Source organism: Cherax quadricarinatus, chromosome 15, assembly GCF_038502225.1.
Source record: "Cherax quadricarinatus isolate ZL_2023a chromosome 15, ASM3850222v1, whole genome shotgun sequence".
Lineage (NCBI taxonomy): Eukaryota > Metazoa > Arthropoda > Malacostraca > Decapoda > Parastacidae > Cherax > Cherax quadricarinatus.
The window spans coordinates 46,556,907-46,577,836 of NC_091306.1; the positions used below are offsets into that span (position 1 = coordinate 46,556,907).

General features: G+C 42.8%; 1 protein-coding gene across 1 annotated transcript in view; it reads left to right on the forward strand.

Moving 5' to 3' along the window:
• The first annotated feature begins 3,722 nt into the window (after positions 1 to 3,722).
• Positions 3,723 to 20,930, forward strand: part of LOC128703327 (uncharacterized) — a 30,961-nt gene continuing 13,753 nt past the window's right edge. Inside the window, exon 1 of the mRNA XM_053797953.1 lies at positions 3,723 to 4,033. The gene's annotated coding sequence lies outside the window, so the exon portion shown is untranslated. The remainder of the gene's footprint in view (positions 4,034 to 20,930) is intronic.

Here is a 20,930-nt window from a genome sequence, read left to right on the forward strand (position 1 = left end):
ACTATTTTCTTCAGTAAGTGGGCAACTGAGCACATAGTGTTCAAGATAATGACAGTAGGGTTGGTCACATTGGGTTTGATCATCATCCGAGTCTCTCCCAAACTGCCAGAAGTACTTGTAACTAAGCCAGCTCTAGAGACAAATCTAGTCATATTTCCAATGTGTTTAATAACTACTGAGGTTACTCCTGCTACTGCTATTACTACAAATACTACTACTATTACTATTATTACTAATGTAGCTACTATTACTACTACTATTATTACTACAACAACTGTTACTATTACTACTACTAATAATAATAACAGTAATAATAATAATAATAATAATAATAATAATAATAATAATAATAATAATAATAATAATGATTCTAGGTAGTAGGTTGGTAGACAGCAACCGCCCTGGGAGGTACTACCGTCCTTCCAAGTGAGTGTAGAACGAAAGTCTGTAATTGTTTTACATGATGGTAGGATTGCTGGTGTCTTTTTTTCTGTCTCATAAACATGCAAGATTTCAGGTACGTCTCGCTACTTCTACTTACACTTAGGTCACACTACACATACATGTACAAGCATGTATATACACACCCCTCTGGGTTTTCTTCTATTTTCTTTCTAGTTCTTGTTCTTGTTTATTTCCTCTTATCTCCATGGGGAAGTGGAACAGAATTCTTCCTCCGTAAGCCATGCGTGATGTAAGAGGCGACTAAAATGCCAGGAGCAAGGGGCTAGTAACCCCTTCTCCTGTATATATTACTAAATGTAAAAGGAGAAACTTTCGTTTTTCTTTTTGGGCCGCCCTGCCTCGGTGGGATGCGGCCGGTGTGTTGAAAGAAAAGAAATAATACTGATAATAATAATAATATCAATAAAGCCAATAAAAATATTACAGTAATTAGTTATTAAATTATATTAATACATTTCTGTTCTTCAGATGTTGCAGAACAGAAGAACATACTGAACAATTTACTGGAGAACATATTTACGACGAAATTCCCATCGGTGCCTTAAATACGAGAGTAAATATCAGCGGGTCATCTGTTAACTAAAAGTAATAACCGTAGAAGGCAACAGTGTATATACACCGTGAGGTGTATACTTCTTTATACATCCTGAGGTGTACGCATCTTGGTGTATATGCGCTGAGAAGTTACTTTAATCACTCTCAAAAAGATTCAAGTATTTTTGAATGATGATGAACAGGTCAAGTGGAGACTCGCGTGAAGTGTCTCACTACCAGAGTATATGATATATGATGCTAGAACTGGCGTTCTAGCATCACATACAACAGAAGTGTCGTCAGTCACACTGAAGGATCAACATCACTGAGATATAACACAGATCTGGTCGTCAAGACCACACTGGTGAACCCGCATCACTGAGAAATAACACAGACCTGGTCAAGACCATACTAGTGGATCAGCATCACTGAGAAATAACAGACCTGGTCGTTAACACAACAATGGCGGCAACTGACACTCAAGGCTCAAGTCATTTAAAAATCTTCATATCTCACACCTACTCTCGTGTTATGTGATTATCATGATCTATCATTGTTACTGGACTAGCCCAAGCAGAGAGGATGCATTGTTATGTCAAGTACATAGCCTCCGCTATCATGGGTCAGGGATACTCACTAAAACGGGGTTACTGTACACTCAGCCTCTAGTGTTCGTTTGGTAGTCTGACGGATGTGGGGAGAGCTATTGATTATAGGTTTTTAACCGTGTAAAACGAAGCTAATTATAGCTGAATGTTAAATTTTGCTGAGAATTACTAAAAATAGTTGACATTCCCCGAAGGGTACGTCTAAATGAATTTCAGAATATATTGCCTTCTTCCTCATGGGCTTATGGGATACGAAAATATCTTTCAAGAATTGTGCAGTGGCAGCCTCCCTCCCTGAGGTGAGACAGTCATCACCACCAGGCTAGGAGTGACACCTCATCTTCCCCACCTAGAGCTGTACTTATTCACTTGATTTGTTTACTTTCCAGTTGTTACCCAGATGACATTTATACAGTCGGTCCTGAGACCTCCCGGAATCATAATAATGAAATCACATATAATATTCTCCTTAACGAGAAATGGGATTTATTCTGAAAAGGAAAACGTGTGTATGTAATAATTCATTCTGTCCTCTTTAATTAAAGGCACACGCACACACACACACACACACACACACACACACACACACACACACACACACACACACACACACACACACACTTGACAGGCTGCAAGCCTGGTCCAGCAACTGGCTCCTGGAGTTCAACCCCACCAAGTGCAAAGTCATGAAGATCGAGGAAGGGCAAAGAAGACCACCAACAGAGTACAGTCTAGGCGCTAAAACCTGCAAACCTTACTCAAGGAAAAGGATCTTGGGGGTGAGTATAATACCGAACACATTTGAGGCACGCATCAACCAAATAACTGCTGCAGCATATGGGCGCCTGGCAAACCTAAGAATAGTGTTCCGTCATCTCAGTAAGGAATCCTTCAGGACTCTGTACACTGTGTACGTCCGGCCTATATTGGAGTATGCAGCTCGAGTCTAGAACCCACACCTGGTCAAGCACGTAAGGAAATTTGAGAAAGTGCAAAGATTTGCAACAAGACTAGTCCCGGAGCTAAGGGGCATTTTCTACGAGAAGTTAACGGAAATCGACCTGACGGCACTGGAGGACAGGAGGGTTAGGGGGTCACATGACAGCGACATATAAAATACTGAGAGGAATTGACTAGGTAAATAGGGACAAATGTTTCAGAGAGGGGACAGAGCAACAAGGGATCACAGTCTGACGTTGAAGACTCAAATGAGCCACAGGGATGCTGGGAATATTTGTTCGGCCATAGAGTTGTCAGGAAGTGGAACAATCTGGAGAGTGAGGTAATGGAGTGGATCTAGTAACGACCAGCAAAGAGGCGGGGCCAGAGCTATGATACGACCCCTGCAATCACAAATAGGTGAGTTCAAATTGATGAGTACACACCTACTATGCTATCTTCATGCCAACCTTCACTTCTCTGTTATTACCCAGGTGATAATAACTTTGTATTATCTCGTGGGTAATAATTATTTAACTTGCCTTACCCAGAATAGAATACTGTATACACAGAGCCGCTAATCTCTCTGTTTACTTGGGTGAGGCCTAACATGGGCGAATATTCCTCTACGATTTTGTTTTTCTATATTTTTCCTACTACGGAATAAATTAATATCTTCTACGTTGGTGTTTTATTTCTTAGACTAACACATGACAAAACTGTCTGTATGTTTAATACCGACTTTGTAAAAAAATCTTCACTATGTTTTTTTCTTAACCTGCCATCTATCTATTGTTATAGAAAACAACTCTTTGCTTCTCTGTCGCAGCGCAATTCCTGCACACGACCAGGATGTGGGTGAAGGCAGGAGGAGCGCGGGGCGGAGGCTTGAGAACCAGACAACCCCTCTGTTTAGCCCACATCTCTGTTTGTTTACATGCACAGAAATTCCTATCTTTAGTGGCCAGAGTTGATGTTGTTTTCTTCCGTTATCTAGTGAAAGAAAACAAATAATTATATATCCTTAAAGCTCCCATTAGCAGAGCAAATAATAGGCACGTCAAATGCATAAATATTTACAGATAGTACGCACGAACAATCGGATGAATGAAAACAATAACGGGAATGTTTGCCACAAGTGGCATGAGAGACGAGTGGTGCCCAACGCACCGCCCACGGCAAGGCTGGGCGCTCAGTGTGGCGGTTCATCCTTCAGTCCTCACCCTCGTGAGGGGAAACACGTCCAAGCCATAAGAATTCTGGTGTTGCCTGTCCATCTCCGAACTCACAGGAAAATACTTTCAAGGAAGTCCCGTTGCTTGAAAGTATTGCTTCTTTGCAGCTGTTTTCAGGCAGGCTCTTCCGTGGTGCTTGAAGGAGTGATCCAGAACCTACAAACTCCTTCAAGGAACCTCCATTATCTCTACAGCTCGAAGATAATCCTCCTCAAATTTCTTGACTTGCAGAGAGTCTAACTTTTTTTTAAGGTACGTGTCAATTTTTCTTTCATCTTCAAGGACTTCAAAGTGGTGACTTTATGCTGGAGAAGGGTTCATGATTCAAGGAATTGGAGTTACCTTACCAATGCAAGAATCACACCTGATTACTATCCCTTGAGTTTAATAATAATTATCCTTATCTTTAAATTGTTTGACTATGTTTTCATGACGTTGTCGTTATCCAACAATATTTTCATAAAACAATTTATGATCGCAAATTTTGAGTGTTTTCAGGTTGTATCTTTTAGCAATGGAAATAAGTTACTTTGTTTGACTTTATTGGGTTATCTTAGTTACTTTACACATACGTAACTATGTATGATAATTTGTGTAACTGTATTTATGTGTTCCTGTACTAAAATAAACTTACGTTGGGCCTGGTGTGATTTTTGTCAGTGCTTAAGATAAGATTTCGTTCGGATTTTTAACCCCGGAGGGTCAGCAACTCAGGGTAACCCAAGAAAGGCAGTGCGTCATCGAGGACTGTCTGTCTTATTTCCATTGAGGTACTCAATCTTGTCCCCCAGGATGCGACCCACACCAGTCGACTAGCACCCAGGTACCTATATGCTGCTAGGTGAACAGGACAACAGGTGTAAGGAAACGCGTCGAAATGTTTCTACAGACTTTGCAAAAGCCTTCGACAAGTGTGACCATGGCGTAATAGCGCACAAAATGCGCGCTAAAGGAATAACAGGAAAAGTTGGTCGATGGATCTATAATTTCCTCACTAACAGAACACAGAGAGTAGTCGTCAACAGAGTAAAGTCCGAGGCAGCTACGGTGAAAAGCTCTGTTCCACAAGGCACAGTACTAGCTCCCATCTTGTTCCTCATCCTCATATCCGACATAGACAAGGATGTCAGCCACAGCACCGTGTCTTCCTTTGCAGATGACACCCGAATCTGCATGACAGTGTCTTCCATTGCAGACACTGCAAGGCTCCAGGCGGACATCAACCAAATCTTTCAGTGGGCTGCAGAAAACAATATGAAGTTCAACGATGAGAAATTTCAATTACTCAGATATGGTAAACATGAGGAAATTAAATCTTCATCAGAGTACAAAACAAATTCTGGCCACAAAATAGAGCGAAACACCAACGTCAAAGACCTGGGAGTGATTATGTCGGAGGATCTCACCTTCAAGGACCATAACATTGTATCAATCGCATCTGCTAGAAAAATGACAGGATGGATAATGAGAACCTTCAAAACTAGGGAGGCCAAGCCCATGATGACACTCTTCAGGTCACTTGTTCTATCTAGGCTGGAATATTGCTGCACTCTAACAGCACCTTTCAAGGCAGGTGAAATTGCCGACCTAGAAAATGTACAGAGAACTTTCACGGCGCGCATAACGGAGATAAAACACCTCAATTACTGGGAGCGCTTGAGGTTTCTAAACCTGTATTCCCTGGAACGCAGGAGGGAGAGATACATGATTATATACACCTGGAAAATCCTAGAGGGACTAGTACCGAACTTGCACACGAAAATCACTCACTACGAAAGCAAAAGACTTGGCAGACGATGCACCATCCCCCCAATGAAAAGCAGGGGTGTCACTAGCACGTTAAGAGACCATACAATAAGTGTCAGGGGACCGAGACTGTTCAACTGCCTCCCAGCACACATAAGGGGGATTACCAACAGACCCCTGGCAGTCTTCAAGCTGGCACTGGACAAGCACCTAAAGGCAGTTCCTGATCAGCCGGGCTGTGGCTCGTACGTTGGTTTGCGTGCAGCCAGCAGCAACAGCCTGGTTGATCAGGCGCTGATCCACCAGGAGGCCTGGTCACAGACCGGGCCGCGGGGGCGTTGACCCCCGAAACTCTCTCCAGGTAAACTCCAGGTAAACCCCACCGGGAATCGACCCCGGGCCCTCCGTGTGTGAAGCGAGACCCTTGCCTGCCAGGCTACTGGGTAAATAGCCTTCGCTATATTACATTATTACATATCTGTACAATAGTTCTGAGAGATATACATTTTAGGATATAGAGCATTGATGTTCAAAACAGGATGGCCCAGCACCTAAATATTTTTCCATTGATGTTGAAGATTAAGAAATTCTAGAAAGTTCTCCTATATCTAGGCTTATCTTATATTCAACTCGGTGATATTAACCGAGAGATACCTTATAAATAGAAATGATTTTAAACTGGAGTAAGACAGTGACTTTGTATATGACTGTTACTGTGTGATTGTGTCCGTATATGAATGTTAGTGTGTGTGTTAGTGAATGATTGTTAGTGTATAGCTGTGTTAGTGTATGGCTGTGTTAGTGTATGACTGGTGTAGTGTATGACTGGTGTAGTGTATGACTGGTGTAGTGTATGACTGGTGTAGTGTATGACTGGTGTAGTGTATGACTGGTGTAGTGTATGACTGGTGTAGTGTATGACTGGTGTAGTGTATGACTGGTGTAGTGTATGACTGGTGTAGTGTATGACTGTTATTACTATGATAGTTTATGCCTTTGTTAGTATATTGATGTGTTAGTTCATAACTGTCTTAGTGTATTATTGTATTAGTGTATGGCTGTGTTATGTATGACTGTGTTAGTGTATGACTGTGTTAACATATTACTGTGTTAGTGTATTACTGTACTTACCTATTTGTGGTTACAAGGGTCGATTCATAGCTTTTGGCTCTTACTAGGTTCACTCTCTACCTACTCCATGAGCTTTATCGTATCTCTTCTTAAAGCTATGTATGGATCCTGCCTCCACAATATCACTCTCCACATTGTTCCACTTCCCGACAACTCTATGACTGAAGAAATACTTCCTAACATCCCTGTGACTCATATGAGTTTTCAGCTTCCAGTTGTGACCCCTTGTTTCTGTGTCCCATCTCTGGAACATTCTGTCCCTATCCACCTTGTCAGTTCCTCTCAGTATTTTATATGTCGTAATCATGTCTTCCCCCCCCCCCTCTCCTGTTCTTCAGTGTCATCAGGTTGATTTTCCTTAACCTCTCCTAGTAAGACATACCCATTAGCTTAGGGACTAGTCTTGTTGTGTTAGTGTATGACTGTTAGTATATTACTGTGTTAGTGTATTACTGTTAGTGTGTGACTGTGTTAGTATACTCACCTAATTGTACTCACGCAATTGTGGTTGCAGGGGTCGAGACTTAGCTCCTGGTCCCGCCTCTTCACTGATCCCTAATTAGCTTTATCATACCTCGTTTTAAAACTATGTATGGTTCCTGCCTCCACTACATCACTTGCTAGACTACTCCACTTCCTGATAACTCTATGACTGAAGAAATACTTCCTAACATCCCTTTGGCTCATCTGAATCTTCGACTTCCAGTTGTGATCCCTTGTTTCTGTGTCCCATCTCTGGAACATCCTGTCTCTGTCCACCTTATTTATTCCACGCAGTATTTCGTGTGTCGGTATCATGTTTACCCTAACCCTCCTGTCCTCCAGTGTCGTTAGGCCGATTTCCCTTAACCTTTCTTCGTAGGACATTTCCCTTAGCTCTGTAACTAGCCTTGTTGCAAACCTTTGCACTGTCTCTAATTTCTTGTGTGACTGTGTTAGTGTTTGACTGTGTGACTGCGTTAATGTGACTGCTTTAACGTGTGACAGGAGGGTGTTCCAAGAGTCAATGTCCCCGCAGCCCAATCCTTGACCAAGCCTCCCGGTGGATCAGGGCCTGATCAACAAGGCTGAAACTGCTGGCGGCATGCAATCCAACGTACGAAGCATAGCCCGTCTGATCGGGCACTGACTTTAGGTATCTGTCCAGTCGCCTCAAGACGACGACCAAGGGTCTCTTGGTAATTTCCGTTATGGATGGTAGGAGGCTGTTGAACAGTCTTGGGCCCCTAACACTTATTGTGTTTATTTGCTCTTACTACTCATGGCACCCCTATTTTTCGTTGGGGGTATGTAACACTGTCTGACCAGTCTTTTTCTTAATCAGGAAGTGATTTCTGTATGCAGATTTGAGACCAGTTTTCCTAGGATTTATCAGGAGTAGATTATGATGCATCTTTCTCGACTGCATACCAGGGAGTACAGATCAAGGAACTTGTACATGAACGGTATACAATACCGACAAGTTGATAAATTTAGACACATGTGCAACATCTGGGTATCTTTATCAATACAAATTCTAGAACATGATATGAAGACAGTAGAACTATATACAAAAGATGAGGTAATCAGTCCCTCAGCCTTAATAAAGTAGGTGTAAAACAGCACCGTAGTCGTGATAATTCTGGACCACAGGCAAGAAGGTTGTTGCTCTTATACTGGTGAAAGATGGAGGGCATAGTCACTGGTAGGCGGGGGTCCCCACTGGTTGGCGAAACGTCTACAATAAAGATACCCAGATGTTGCACATGTGTCTAAATTCATCAAGGAACTTAAAATGCTTCCGTAAATTAAAGTGCTTGACTGAACTTACATGTGCAGTTAAGGTTCTCTGTACATTCTCTAAATCTGCTGTTTCATCCGCCTTGTATTGGGCTGTTAGTGTACAGCAATTTTCCAGCCTAGAGAGCACAAGTGACTTATAAAAGATCATCAATGGCATGTCATCCCTTATTTTAAAAGTTGTAATTATCCATCCTATTATTTTTCATGCCGATGTGATAATGGCACTGTTGTGATCCTCTGACGTTAACACTCCCAAATCCTTCGCTATTGTGTGGTTAGAGTTTGTACTATACCCCGCAATAGCTCTTATTTCCACAAGTTTTCCATGACGGAGTAACTGAAATTTGTCTTCCCTGAACATTATATTTTTTTCCGAGACTCACTGGAAAACTTGGTTTATATACGCTTGGAGATTTATGACTGTGTTAGTGTGTGACCGAATTGTTGGAAGACTATGCAAGTGTGTGACTAAATTAGTGGTGACTGTTATAGTATTCACTCACCTATTTTTACTCACCTATTTGTGGTTGCAGGTATCGATTCACAACTCTTCTCTGGTCGCTACTAGGTCCACTCTCTCCCTTCTCCATGAACTTTATCGTATCTGCTCTTAAAGCTGTGTATGCATCCTGCCTCCACTACATCACTCTCCAGAGTGACTCATCTGAGCTTTCAACATCCAGTTGTGCTTCCATGTTGCTGTGTCCTATCACTAGCTCTGAAACATTTGTTCTCCAGTGTCATCAGAATGATTTCCCTTAACCTCTCCATGCAAACCTTAGCACACTCTCTAATTTCTTGTCGTGCTGGACCAGGTGTGGGTTCCATATTGGTGCTGTGTTTGTGTTAGTGTGTAATTGTATTAATGTGTGACTGTCTTAGTGTGTCACTGTGTTAGTGTATGACTGCATAAGTGTATGTCCATATTAGTGAATGACTGTGTTTGTGTATGACTGTTTCAGTGTACTACTGTTAGTGTACGATTGTCAATGTATGAATTAGTAATTGACTGTGTTACTGAGTGTGTTAGTATGCGACTTTTTATTAATGACTAATCTCAACATGTATTTGGTTACGGGGGGTTGAGTCTCAGCTCTTAGCTTCTCCTCTCCACTGGATGTTACTTGGCTTCCTGTCTCTTGACTGCTTGAGCCTATCACCTATGGATGGATCCGTTCTCTCTAACTTCTCTGTCTAACTTCTTTGGCTAAAAAGTATTTCCTAAAATCCATGTGATTTGGCTGTGCTGATGACTTCCAGCTCTACCGTCATGTACCTCATTCCCATCCGTCGAACAGTCTGTCTCTGTCCACCCTGTTATTGCAGTGGTTCCCAAACTGGGGGTAAATTACCCCCTGGGGGTAATTTAACCATTTTTGGGGGGTAATGGAGGGGTGACAGAAAAAAGTTATGAATTCTGAAAATCAAGAAAATAATGCGGTACCCGGTATGAGGATTATTGTTAACTTTGTCTTAGTATATAAAGTTGTAAAGTAAACCTATTATAAGTAAGTAATAAAGTTAAACCAAATAATAAACATCAAAAACTAATATACAGTATTAGAAAAGAAGAAATATATAGCTAAGTGTGTGGAAACCCAAAAGTATTTTGACAAGTATGCTTCAGGACAAAAGTCACTCAGTAGCCCAGATCGACCTGTCCAGTATGCGTCACTCACTTCCTGAGGCTGCCTCTATTTCACACTGTCAGTTTATCTGTGAGCATCAGCCGAGGTAGACATAAGCTGGTATGTATGTGTACTGCCCTGTGCAATATATAGTTAGTATTTACCCACTGTTACTGTGAATTTGTAGCTATTATTAATTTTATATATAATGTATGTGTGGTTCTTACGTTTTCAATGGTTTTGCTAGGATTAGCAGAGTATGCGAGGCTGTATACGTTCACGTTTAGCCATATATATCAATAACAACAACATTTTGAGAAAGGGGTAACATGCTTTGTGTGGCATGTTAAATTGGGTAACAAGCTGAAAAAGTTTGGGAACCACTGCTACAGTATTTTGAGTCGTTATCATGTCATTCTAGTCTTTCTGTCGTGTAATGTCATTAGGTTTAGTTTCTTTATTCTTAAATGCGTTAATGTGTCTTTGTGGAGTATAAAATAATTCTTCCCACTCAATAGAAGCAAAACTAACGTAAAGGACATGAGAGTCATAACACTGAAGGATTTCACTTTCAAGGATCTAAACAGTGTCTTTATCACAGCCGCGAGGAAGATGATTGAAGGGATAATGAGAACATTCACAACAAGGGATTTCAAGCCAGTGATGACCGTCTTTAATTCACTGACTGTCTCTAAACTGGAATATTGCTATACGCCAGCAGCCTCTTGTAATGAGGACTAAATTACTGATGTAGAGATTATGCAGAGAGCCTTCACTCCTTGGAACGAGTGAGAGAAAGAAATAATAATTTACACCTGGAAAATCCTAGAGGGATTGGTCCCAAATTTGCACTCAGAAATCTCTATCTACTGAGCCAAACACCTCCAGTGAAGAACCATGGGTACCGTGAGTACACTGAGACAACACAGTAGGTGTAAGGGGGCTAAGCCTATTCAACAGCTTCCCACTACATTTAAGGTGGATTATCAGTAGACCCCTTGCTGTCTCCAAGAGGAAACTGGATATGTTCCTAAAGTCAGATCCTGATCATGCAGGCTATGGTTCGTACTTTGGATTGCGTGCGACCACCACTAAAAGCCAGGTTAATCTTGCTTTGGTTTACAAGGAGGCCTTGTCGTCGACCGGGCCCCGGGGCCGTTGACCATAGGAACAGTCTCCAGGTAGACTGTGTGTGACTGTGACTTTGATCTGTTTCTGAAGTTTCCCTTCCTCCGAGGCCAGGCTCGGGGCAAAGCCTCCCTGTTGAATACCTGGTCGATCAGGCTGTTGCTCTTGGTGGCCCGCTAGCCAACATAGCCATCACAACCTATGTGGTCTGGCACGCCGCTGAGGTAGATCTGGTTTCCTCTAAAGCACTTCTGCATTTGTTCCAGCAATATTTCTGGTAATTGCTCGGAGCAGAATAAGTAGTCGAGACCCACGGTTGCTTATGCTGAGTTCGCGCACCTTGCTTGTGGCTTCCCTGCTTTTCACTGGGTACATTTTACACTTCCTCCTATATATGTCACTCCAGTATACTGCTTTCGTAGTTTGCAGGTGTAGAACCAAGTTCTCCAGTATCTTCCCTGTTTATATTACCGCGTATTTCACTCACCTTCTCTCCAGAGAAGTGTCTAGTTCTTTGAGGTGTTCTCAGTTGTTTTAAAACTTTATTGGTTCTAAGCAGGCAGTAAACGACTTTGCAGTTTTTCCAGCTATTGTATATCTATTCTAGATTGTGTTAGTGTTAATTGTGTTAGTGCATGACTGTGTTAGTTTATGTGTTAGTGTGTAACTATGATAGTGTGTGACTGTTCGTGTGTAACTATAATAGTGTGTGACTGTGCTAGTTCTTGACTATTAGTGTGTGTTAGTGTAGTAGATTTAGTAATTTGTGAGAAAATGTAAAACAAACCCAAAGAAGAGCGAACTGGGCACATTAAGGGAAAATTATATCAACTTCCATGGTATAAATTTTATCGACTGTATCATTGATTTTCACATGATTTTACCACTAAGCGGCTAGCCCATACTGTGAACGATAGTTCAAGAGCATATGGATACACAAAATACCTAAGAACTAAGCTCCAAAAGGGTTTACAGGAATACATATGGATTTATATCTACAGTTCACTTATCTGTTGCAAGCAAATTTAGGTAATTTGCTTAATATATCTGGTATCTTATTTTCATTAATAAGATATCTTGACATATCACATAGGTTATTATACTATCTATATATTCCTCAATAAGTAGACAATAAATCACATAGTGAAGAATTGAGACAATTATGGGAATCTTTATTGAAGAAACGTTTCGCCACACAGTGGCTTCATCAGTCCTATACAAAGCAGGAAGGTATAAGGAGAGGAGAAGATTGAGGTAATCAGTCCCTCAGCCTGGAGTCGGTGTGTTCATGCTGAGTAACTAAGCACCTCAACTCCTGCTCATCTACCACCTTTCTCTACATTAGACTGAAGAAGCCACTAGCTGGCGAAACGTTTCCTGAATAAATATGGCCAGATGTTGCACGAATGTCTCATTTATCAACTTTTCAGTTTTCTAAACATTTCCTGGTATCAAGTTTATCATGGAGGAGTAATCCAGTGTGTGTGATGGAATCCATAACAACTGTACATCACCTGGAGTATTCCTTATTTCGAATTTTTGAGTATCTGTACTTGGCTTTTCCAAACAGCATGTTGTTGAGAGTCATTATGTGAGTCAAGAACCTTCAGTAATGACATAGAATCAATAATAATCAGAGAGTAAGCTCAGTGACATAAATTAGCTTTAGCGCCATTAGGAAAACAAACAATTCAGTTTGGAGTGTAGACGCCTAACTCAACAAAGTTCCTATCGTTCTTGGAGAGGTGGCAACAAGAGCAGATGCAGCCCTGCCAGGAAACTTCTGCTTAGTAAGCCATCGGTGTATATAACTTGTAATAAGTTACTAGTAACAGTTAAAAGTGAAATTTCTTCTTGAGCAGTTGCTTTAACAAGTGATTTAGGGAAGGGATTACTAGTGATGAGCTTCTTGGGAGGGACTTGCAGGTATGTGATATTAGATGAACACATTTTCCATGGAGGGGTGAAATGCTCTTGTTGTCTACAGGCTGAGCAAGTTATAAAACTTAATATAATTGCATGTTTTCACAACAACTTTAGATCTGAGTGTATTTACTTCTAGACATCTAGTAAGAATCGTAGTGACAGTGTCTGGTTCATTTCTGAACATGCTAATACCATGTTCAATGTTAATTTCAATAGTCCTGTTATTAACACTAGGAACACCAAGCTCCTTCCTAATTTTAAGAACCCTGGTGGATTTATGACAGCCAGGGAATAATTCTGAGGGCTTTATTATGCACTAGCTCGAAATGCCGGAGAAAATTCTCCATAGCTAATATTAATATGGGAGCACTATAATCAATTAAGGATGTAATGTAAGCTATGTATATCATTCTCACTGTTCTCATATTAGTACCATAGTTGTACTGTGTTAGCCAGTGATACTGTGTTGTTGTTAGTGTTAGTGTTTGACTGCATGACTGTATTAGTGTGTGACTGATAGTGTGACAGTGTGTGCCTATGTTTGTGCTTGACTGTTAGTGTGAATATGTTAGTGTGTGACTGGAAGTGTGACTGTTACTTTGTAACTGTGATAATTTATGACTAGTGTGTGACTGTTAGTGTATGACTGATGGCACGTATGACTGATGGCACGTATGACTGATGGCACGTATGACTGATGGCACGTATGACTGATGGCACGTATGACTGATGGCACGTATGACTGATGGTACGTATGACTGATGGCACGTATGGCTGATGGCACATATAAGTAAGTAAGTAAGTAAGTAAGTAAGTAAGTAAATTTATTCAGGTATACACAATACAGTTACATAGAATTATCATACATAGCAGCATATGTGTAGAGAACCTAGGATAACCCAAAAAAGTCAGACAGAGTGACTTATTTCCATTGGGGTCCTTTTACCTTATTATTATAATATAAAGGTTATAATATTTTCTTATTATTCTATAATGAAGATAACATCTTATTATCATACTAAAAAGACTATCTACTACACGAGGGTCATTAAGACTATCTACAATACGAGGGTCATTAAGACTATCTACTACCCGAGGGTCATTACGACTATCTACAATACGAGGGTCATTACTAGGGATAAGGTAAAATTTACACGTATTTTAGCTAAAAAATAGAAAATCATTCCCCTCCCTTTCTGTTGCTTCATTCATCAGACACTTTTTGGCAGTCTTCTTGAACTGGTTCAAGCTATGACTGGCCTTGACATTTGTGGGTAGTCTGTTCCATTCCTTTATTGCTGTACAATAAAAGGTGTTTGAAGCCTGGCCACTGACTGGGTACTACAAAGTTGTGCTCTCTCCCCCTAGTACTATGATTGCTTTGGTTCCCAACCTTGACAAAATTGACAGCAAGATATTCCGGACACTGTTCGTGAGCAATTTTATAAACATGATTTAGCTTCAGTTGTTTTACTCTGTCTTCAACATTCAGCATATCCAACTGCTGTAATTCATCCTGGCCTACATGTTCTCTTGGTCCCAGCCCCAGGATGAATCTTACGATTTTGTTCTGGGTGATTTGCAGTCTATCTTTCAGTTTTTTTGTCAAGGCAGAGTACCAAGAAGAGCAAGCGTAATCCATATGGCATTGTATAAGGGCTAGACATAGGGTCCTGCGAGCCTCAGTAGGTAGACACTGTGCTTGTCTATACAGGAACTTCAGCCTGGCATTCGCTTTCTTTACTACACTGTTCCCTATCAATTCTCCTGACATGCATGGGTCAAAGGGGATTCCCAGATATTTAACTGATGAAACCAAAGTGATGGACTCCCCATTACACTGAACATTAAAATTATTTACCCTTCTCAGTTTATGTTTCGTTCCAAAGAGAATGGCTTCAGTTTTCCCTAGGTGTAATGATAGTTTGTTGTCTACTAACCATTTGCTGCAGGACTCCAGTTCCAGTGTTAAAACATTAGCAATATCTTGTGGGTCTTTACCTGTCACTAACAGAGCACTGTCATCTGCATACAGTAGGAGTTTGCACTTGACACTGATAGGCATATCATTGACATAACATAAGAATAGTAAGGGACCCAGAATACTACCTTGGGGAACTCCACATGTTATCGGCAGGGGTTCTGATTCCGTTTTGTTGATTTTGACTATTTGTCTCCTGTTGCTAAGGTAGGACTTAAACCAGTCTACAGAACCTATACCGATAGATTGAAGTTTATTACATAATATATTGTGGTTGACAGTATCGAAGGCCTTTTGCAGGTCTAAGGTTACCATACCTATGAGGTTCCCTTTTGACATTTCAGTTCTCAGGTAATCCATCAGATTAATAAGGGAGGTATCGGTTGAGTAGGATCTTCTAAAGCCCGATTGATAGCTATGGAGAATGCTGTTGTCATTAAGGTACTTAACTACTTGAGAATACACCGCCCTCTCCAGAATTTTAGATATTATACTGAGTATACTAACAGGTCTATAGTTGCTTACATCAGACCTATTATTTTTCTTGAAGATAGGAGTAACTCTGGCCTCCTTGAACCCCTCCGGTACGGTATTAGTGGTGATTGATAGATTTATTATGTGAGCAATAGGGATTGACAGTTCAAAAGCACCATCTTTTAGGAACTTAGATGGGATGTTATCAGGGCCTGTGCTCTTAGTTGGGTTTAACCTGCTTAGTTCTTTTTGAATGAAGTCATGAGATACACTTACTAGTTGACAACTGTTTGGGGTTACCCTTTTATTGGTATAGTATGTTTGAAACTTATCAGAGTCTGTGTTAAAGGTATTTGATGCAGCTGGTAGTTTACTTACTAGTGTTGATGCAACAGACGTGTAGTAGGAATTAAAGCAATTTGCCACCTTAGATGTTTCGTGGCATACCTCATTATCGATAGTGAGTACTATGTTAGACCTATCTACTGGCTTATGGCTATATCCCAACTGTTTTAGTTGTTGCCAGAGCTTTCTGGGGTTATGCTTATATTCTTCAATTTTTGAGCAATAGTGCTTTGCCTTTGCTCCTTTTATAAGTCTCTGTACTCTGTTCCTCACCCTTTGGAATTCATTAAGTGCTGCAATATCCTGTCTGTTTGCTTTAAATCTTTTTAGCAGCTGGTCTCTGAATTTCATATTATCTAATATCTCAGTAGTCATCCAGGGTTCAGTTCTTCGTTTAATCCTAACCTCTTTAACTGGTGCAATATTATTAAGAATGGTAGTGAACATTGTTTTGAATTTTTCCCAGGCATCGTTTACGTCCGTGCAACTTGTTATCTCTGTCCAGTCACAATTGTGTAGCCTATTTACCAGTGTTTCTTTACTGTAGTTTCTAGTTGACCTCATTTTTATTGTCCTGTGTAGGCCTATCCTATCCCTAGTGATTTTCCTGGTGCAGTAAATGATGAAATGATCACTATGACTGATGGCACGTATGACTGATGGCACGTATGACTTGTGATGGTGTGATCCTTTGACCTTTGACATCACTGGACATATGATAATTTCCTCTGCCAGACCAACTCACTCCCCAACTGTACCCACCCAACCCTTCTTATATCTTCCTCCCTCTCACCCTCCCTCCATCCCTCTCACCCTCCCTCCACCCCTCTCACCCTCCCTCTATCCCTCTCACCCTTCCTCCCTCCCTCTAATACCCCTCTGTCCCCTCCCTCTCGCTTACTGTCCTGACTGTCTAGTTGACTAACTTTTATTCCTTTGTACTTTCCTTAATTTCACTTACCCTCTAGTCTCTTCCCACCTTCTCGTTCTTTCTTCTTTCACTTACTCCTCTCTTCTTATTATTCTCTTAAATTTGCTTCAGTATCTTCTGGCGGCTGCTGGCAGCTCGTGTTACCCTGCCGCGACTACCCTGGCACCCTCTGTTCCCTGCCCTGGACACCCAAGAGCCCTTGGTACTTTGTCACGGCTTCCCTGGGATCCTCCACACCATGCCCCTGCCACCCTGGGACCCTCCGTACCATGCCCAGGCCACCATGGGACCCTCCAAACCATGCCCCGGCCACCATGGGACCCTCCAAACCTTGTCGCGGCAACCCTGGTAAACCCCGTACTCTTTCGTGGTTACCTTGGGACCCCCCGTACCAAGCCCCGGCCACCATGGGACCTCCGGAACCCCTGCCCCAACCATAATGAGACCCCGAACCCTGCCCCGGCCACCCTGGGACATCCGGTACAATGCCCCAACCACCATGAGACTCCCGCCCCCTGCCCCGGCCACTCTGGGTCCTCCGGAACCCTGCCCCAACAACCATGAGACCCCGGTACCCCGCCCGGCCACCCTGGGACCTCCGGTACCATGCCCCAACCACCATGAGACCCCCGTACCCTGACCCGTCCACCTTTGGACTTCCGGTACCCTGCCCCTACCACCCTGAGACCCCCGTACCCTGCCCCGGCCACCCCTGGGTCCGCCAGAACCCTGCCCCAACTCCCCTGAGACCCTATATCTTGCCCCGGCTACCCTGGGACCTTCGGTACCCTGCCCCAACCACCATGAGACCCCCATACCCTGCCCCAACCACCCAGGGACCTAAGGTACCCTGCCCCAACCACCCTGAGACCCCCGTACAATGCCCCAGCCACCCTGGGGCTTCCGGTACCATGCCCGAACCACCCTGAGACCCCCGTACCCTGCCCCGGCCACCCTGGGGCCTCCGGTACAATGCCCCACCACCCAGAGACTCCAGTACCCTGCCCCAGGCACCCTGGGACCCCAGGTACCATGCCCCAACCACCCAGAGACCCCCGTACCCGCCCCAACCACCCTGGGACCTCAGGTACCCTGCCACAACCACCCTGAGACCCTTGTACCCTGCCCCGGCCACCCTGGGACCCTACCTGTTATCTTCGTTTGTTATAGTATGTCTGTTTATGCTACCTTCTAGTGTTGTTCGTTGATGTTGTCTGTTGTGGTTGTCTCAGTGTTGTCTGTTAGTGTTGTCTGTTATGCTTGTCTCAGTGCTGTGTGTTAGTGTTGTCTGTTATGCTTGTCTCAGTGCTGTCTGTTAGTGTTGTCTATTGTGGGTGTCTCAGTGCTGTCTGTTAGTGCTGTCTGTTGTGGTTGTCTCAGTGCTCTGTGTTAGTGTTGTCTGTTGTGGTTGTCTCAGTGCTCTGTGTTAGTGTTGTCTGTTGTGGTTGTCTCAGTGCTCTGTGTTAGTGTTGTCTGTTGTGGTTGTCTCAGTGCTCTGTGTTAGTGTTGTCTGTTGTGGTTGTCTCAGTGCTCTGTGTTAGTGTTGTCTGTTGTGGTTGTCTCAGTGCTCTGTGTTAGTGTTGTCTGTTGTGGTTGTCTCAGTGCTGTCTGTTAGTGTTCTCTGTTGTAGTTGTCTCATTGCTCTCTGTTAGTGTTGTCTATTGTGGGTGTCTCAGTGCTGTCTGTTAGTGTTCTCTGTTGTAGTTGTCTCATTGCTCTCTGTTAGTGTTGTCTGTTGTGGTTGTCTCAGTGCTCTCTGTTAGTGTTGTCTATTGTGGGTGTCTCAGTGCTGTCTGTTAGTGTTGTCTGTTGTGGTTGTCTCAGTGCTGTCAATGTTGTCTGTTGTGGTTGTCTCAGTGCTGTCTGCTAGTTTTGTCTGTTGTGGTTGTCTCAGTGCTGTCTGCTAGTTTTGTCTGTTGTGGTTGTCTCAGTGCTGTCTTTTAGTGTTGTCTCTTGCGGTTGTCTCAGTGCTGTCTGTTAGTGTTGTCTGTTGCGGTTGTCTCAGTGCTGTCTGTTACTGTTCATAGTTGTGGTTGTCTCAGTGCTGTCTGTTAGTGTTGTCTGTTGCGGTTGTCTCAGTGCTGTCTGTTACTGTTCATTGTTGTGGTTGTCTCAGTGCTGTCTGTAAGTGTTGTCTGTTGAGGTTGTCTCACTGCTGTTAGTGTTGTCTGTTGTGGTTGTCTCAGTGCTCTCTGTTAGTGTTGTCTGTTGTAGTTGTCTCAGTGCGGTCTGTTAATGTTGTCTGTTGTGGTTGTCTCATTGCTGTCTGTTAGTGTTGTCTGTTGTTGTTGTCTCAGTGCTGTCTGTTAGTGTTGTCTGTTGTGGTTGTCTCAGTGCTGTCTGTTAGTATTGTCTGTTGTGGTTGTCACAGTGCTGTTAGTGTTGTCTGTTGCGGTTGTCTTAGTGCTGTCTGTTAGTGTTGTCTGTTGTGGTAGTCTCAGTGCTGTCTGTTAATATTGTCTGCTGTGGTTGTCTCAGTGCTGTTAGTGTTGTTCGTTGTGGTTGTCTCAGCGCTGTTAGTGTTGCTCGTTGTGGTTGTCTCAGTGCTGTTATTGTTGTCTGTTGTGGTTGTCTCAGCGCTGTTATTGTTGTCTGTTGTGGTTGTCTCAGTGCCGTCTATTAGTGTTGTCTGATGTGGTTGTCTCAGCGCTGTTATTGTTGTCTGTTGTGGTTGTCTCAGTGCTGTTATTGTTGTCTGTTGTGGTTGTCTCAGTGCTGTTAGTGTTGTCTGTTGTGGTTGTCTCAGTGTTGTTTGTGTTGTCTGTTGTGGTTGTCTCAGTGCCGTTAGTGTTGTCTGTTTTGGTTGTCTCAGTGCTGTTAGTGTTGTCTGTTGTGGTTGTCTCAGTGCTGTTAGTGTTGTCTGTTTTGGTTGTCTCAGTGCCGTTAGTGTTGTCTGTTGTGGTTGTCTCAGTGCTGTTTGTGTTGTCTGTTTTGGTTGTCTCAGTCCTGTTAGTGTTGTCTGTTGTGGTTGTCCAAGTGCTGTCTGTTAGTTTTGTCTCTTGTGGTTGTCTCATTGCTGTCTGTTAGTGTTGTCTATTGTGGTTGTCTCAGTGCTGTTAGTGTTGTCTGTTGTGGTTGTCTCAGTGCCGTCTCTTAGTGTTGTCTGTTGTGGCTGTCTCAGTGCTCTCTGTTAGTATTGCCTGTTGTGGTTGCCTCAGTGCTGTCTGTTAGTGTTTTCTGTTGTGGTTGTCTCAGTGCTGTCTGTTAGTGTTGTCTGTTGCGGTTGCCTCAGTACCTGTCTGTTTTGGTTGTTTCAGTGCTGTTAGTGTTGTCTGTTGTGGTTGAGTCAGTGCTGTTAGTGTTGTCTGTTGCAGTTATCTCAGTGCTGTCTGTTGTGGTTGTCTCAGTGCTGTTAGTGTTGTCTGTTGTGGTTGTTTCAGTGCTGTTAGTGTTGTCTGTTGTGGTTGTCTCAGATCTGTTAGTGTTGTCTGTTGTGGTTGTATCAGTGCTGTTAGTGTTGTCTGTTGCAGTTATCTCAGTGCTGTCTGTTGTGGTTGTCTCAGTGCTGTTAGTGTTGTCTGTTGTGGTTGTCTCAGTGCTGTTAGTGTTGTCTGTTGTGGTTGTCTCAGTGCAGTCTGTTAGTGTTGTCTGTTGTGGTTGTCTCAGTGCTGTTAGTGTTGTCTGTTGTGACTGTCCCAGTGCTGTCTGTTAGTGTTGTCTGTTGCGGTTGTCTCAGTGCTGTTAGTGTTGTCTGTTGTGGTTGTCTCAGTGCAGTCTGATAGTGTTGTCTGTTGTGGTTGTCTCAGTGCTGTTAGTGTTGTCTGTTGTGGTTGTCTCAGTGCAGTCTGTTAGTGTTGTCTGTTGTGGTTGTCTCAGTGCTGTTAGTGTTGTCTGTTGTGACTGTCCCAGTGCTGTCTGTTAGCGTTGTCTGTTGCGGTTGTCTTAGTGCTGTTAGTGTTGTCTGTTGTGGTTGTCTCAGTGCTATCTGTTAGTGTTGTCTGTTGCGGTTGTCTCAGTGCTGTTAGTGTTGTCTGTTGTGGTTGTCTCAGTGCTGTTAGTGTTGTCTATTGTAGTTCTCTCAGTGCAGTCTGTTAGTGTTGTCTGTTGCGGTTGTCTCAGTGCTGTCAGTGTTGTCTG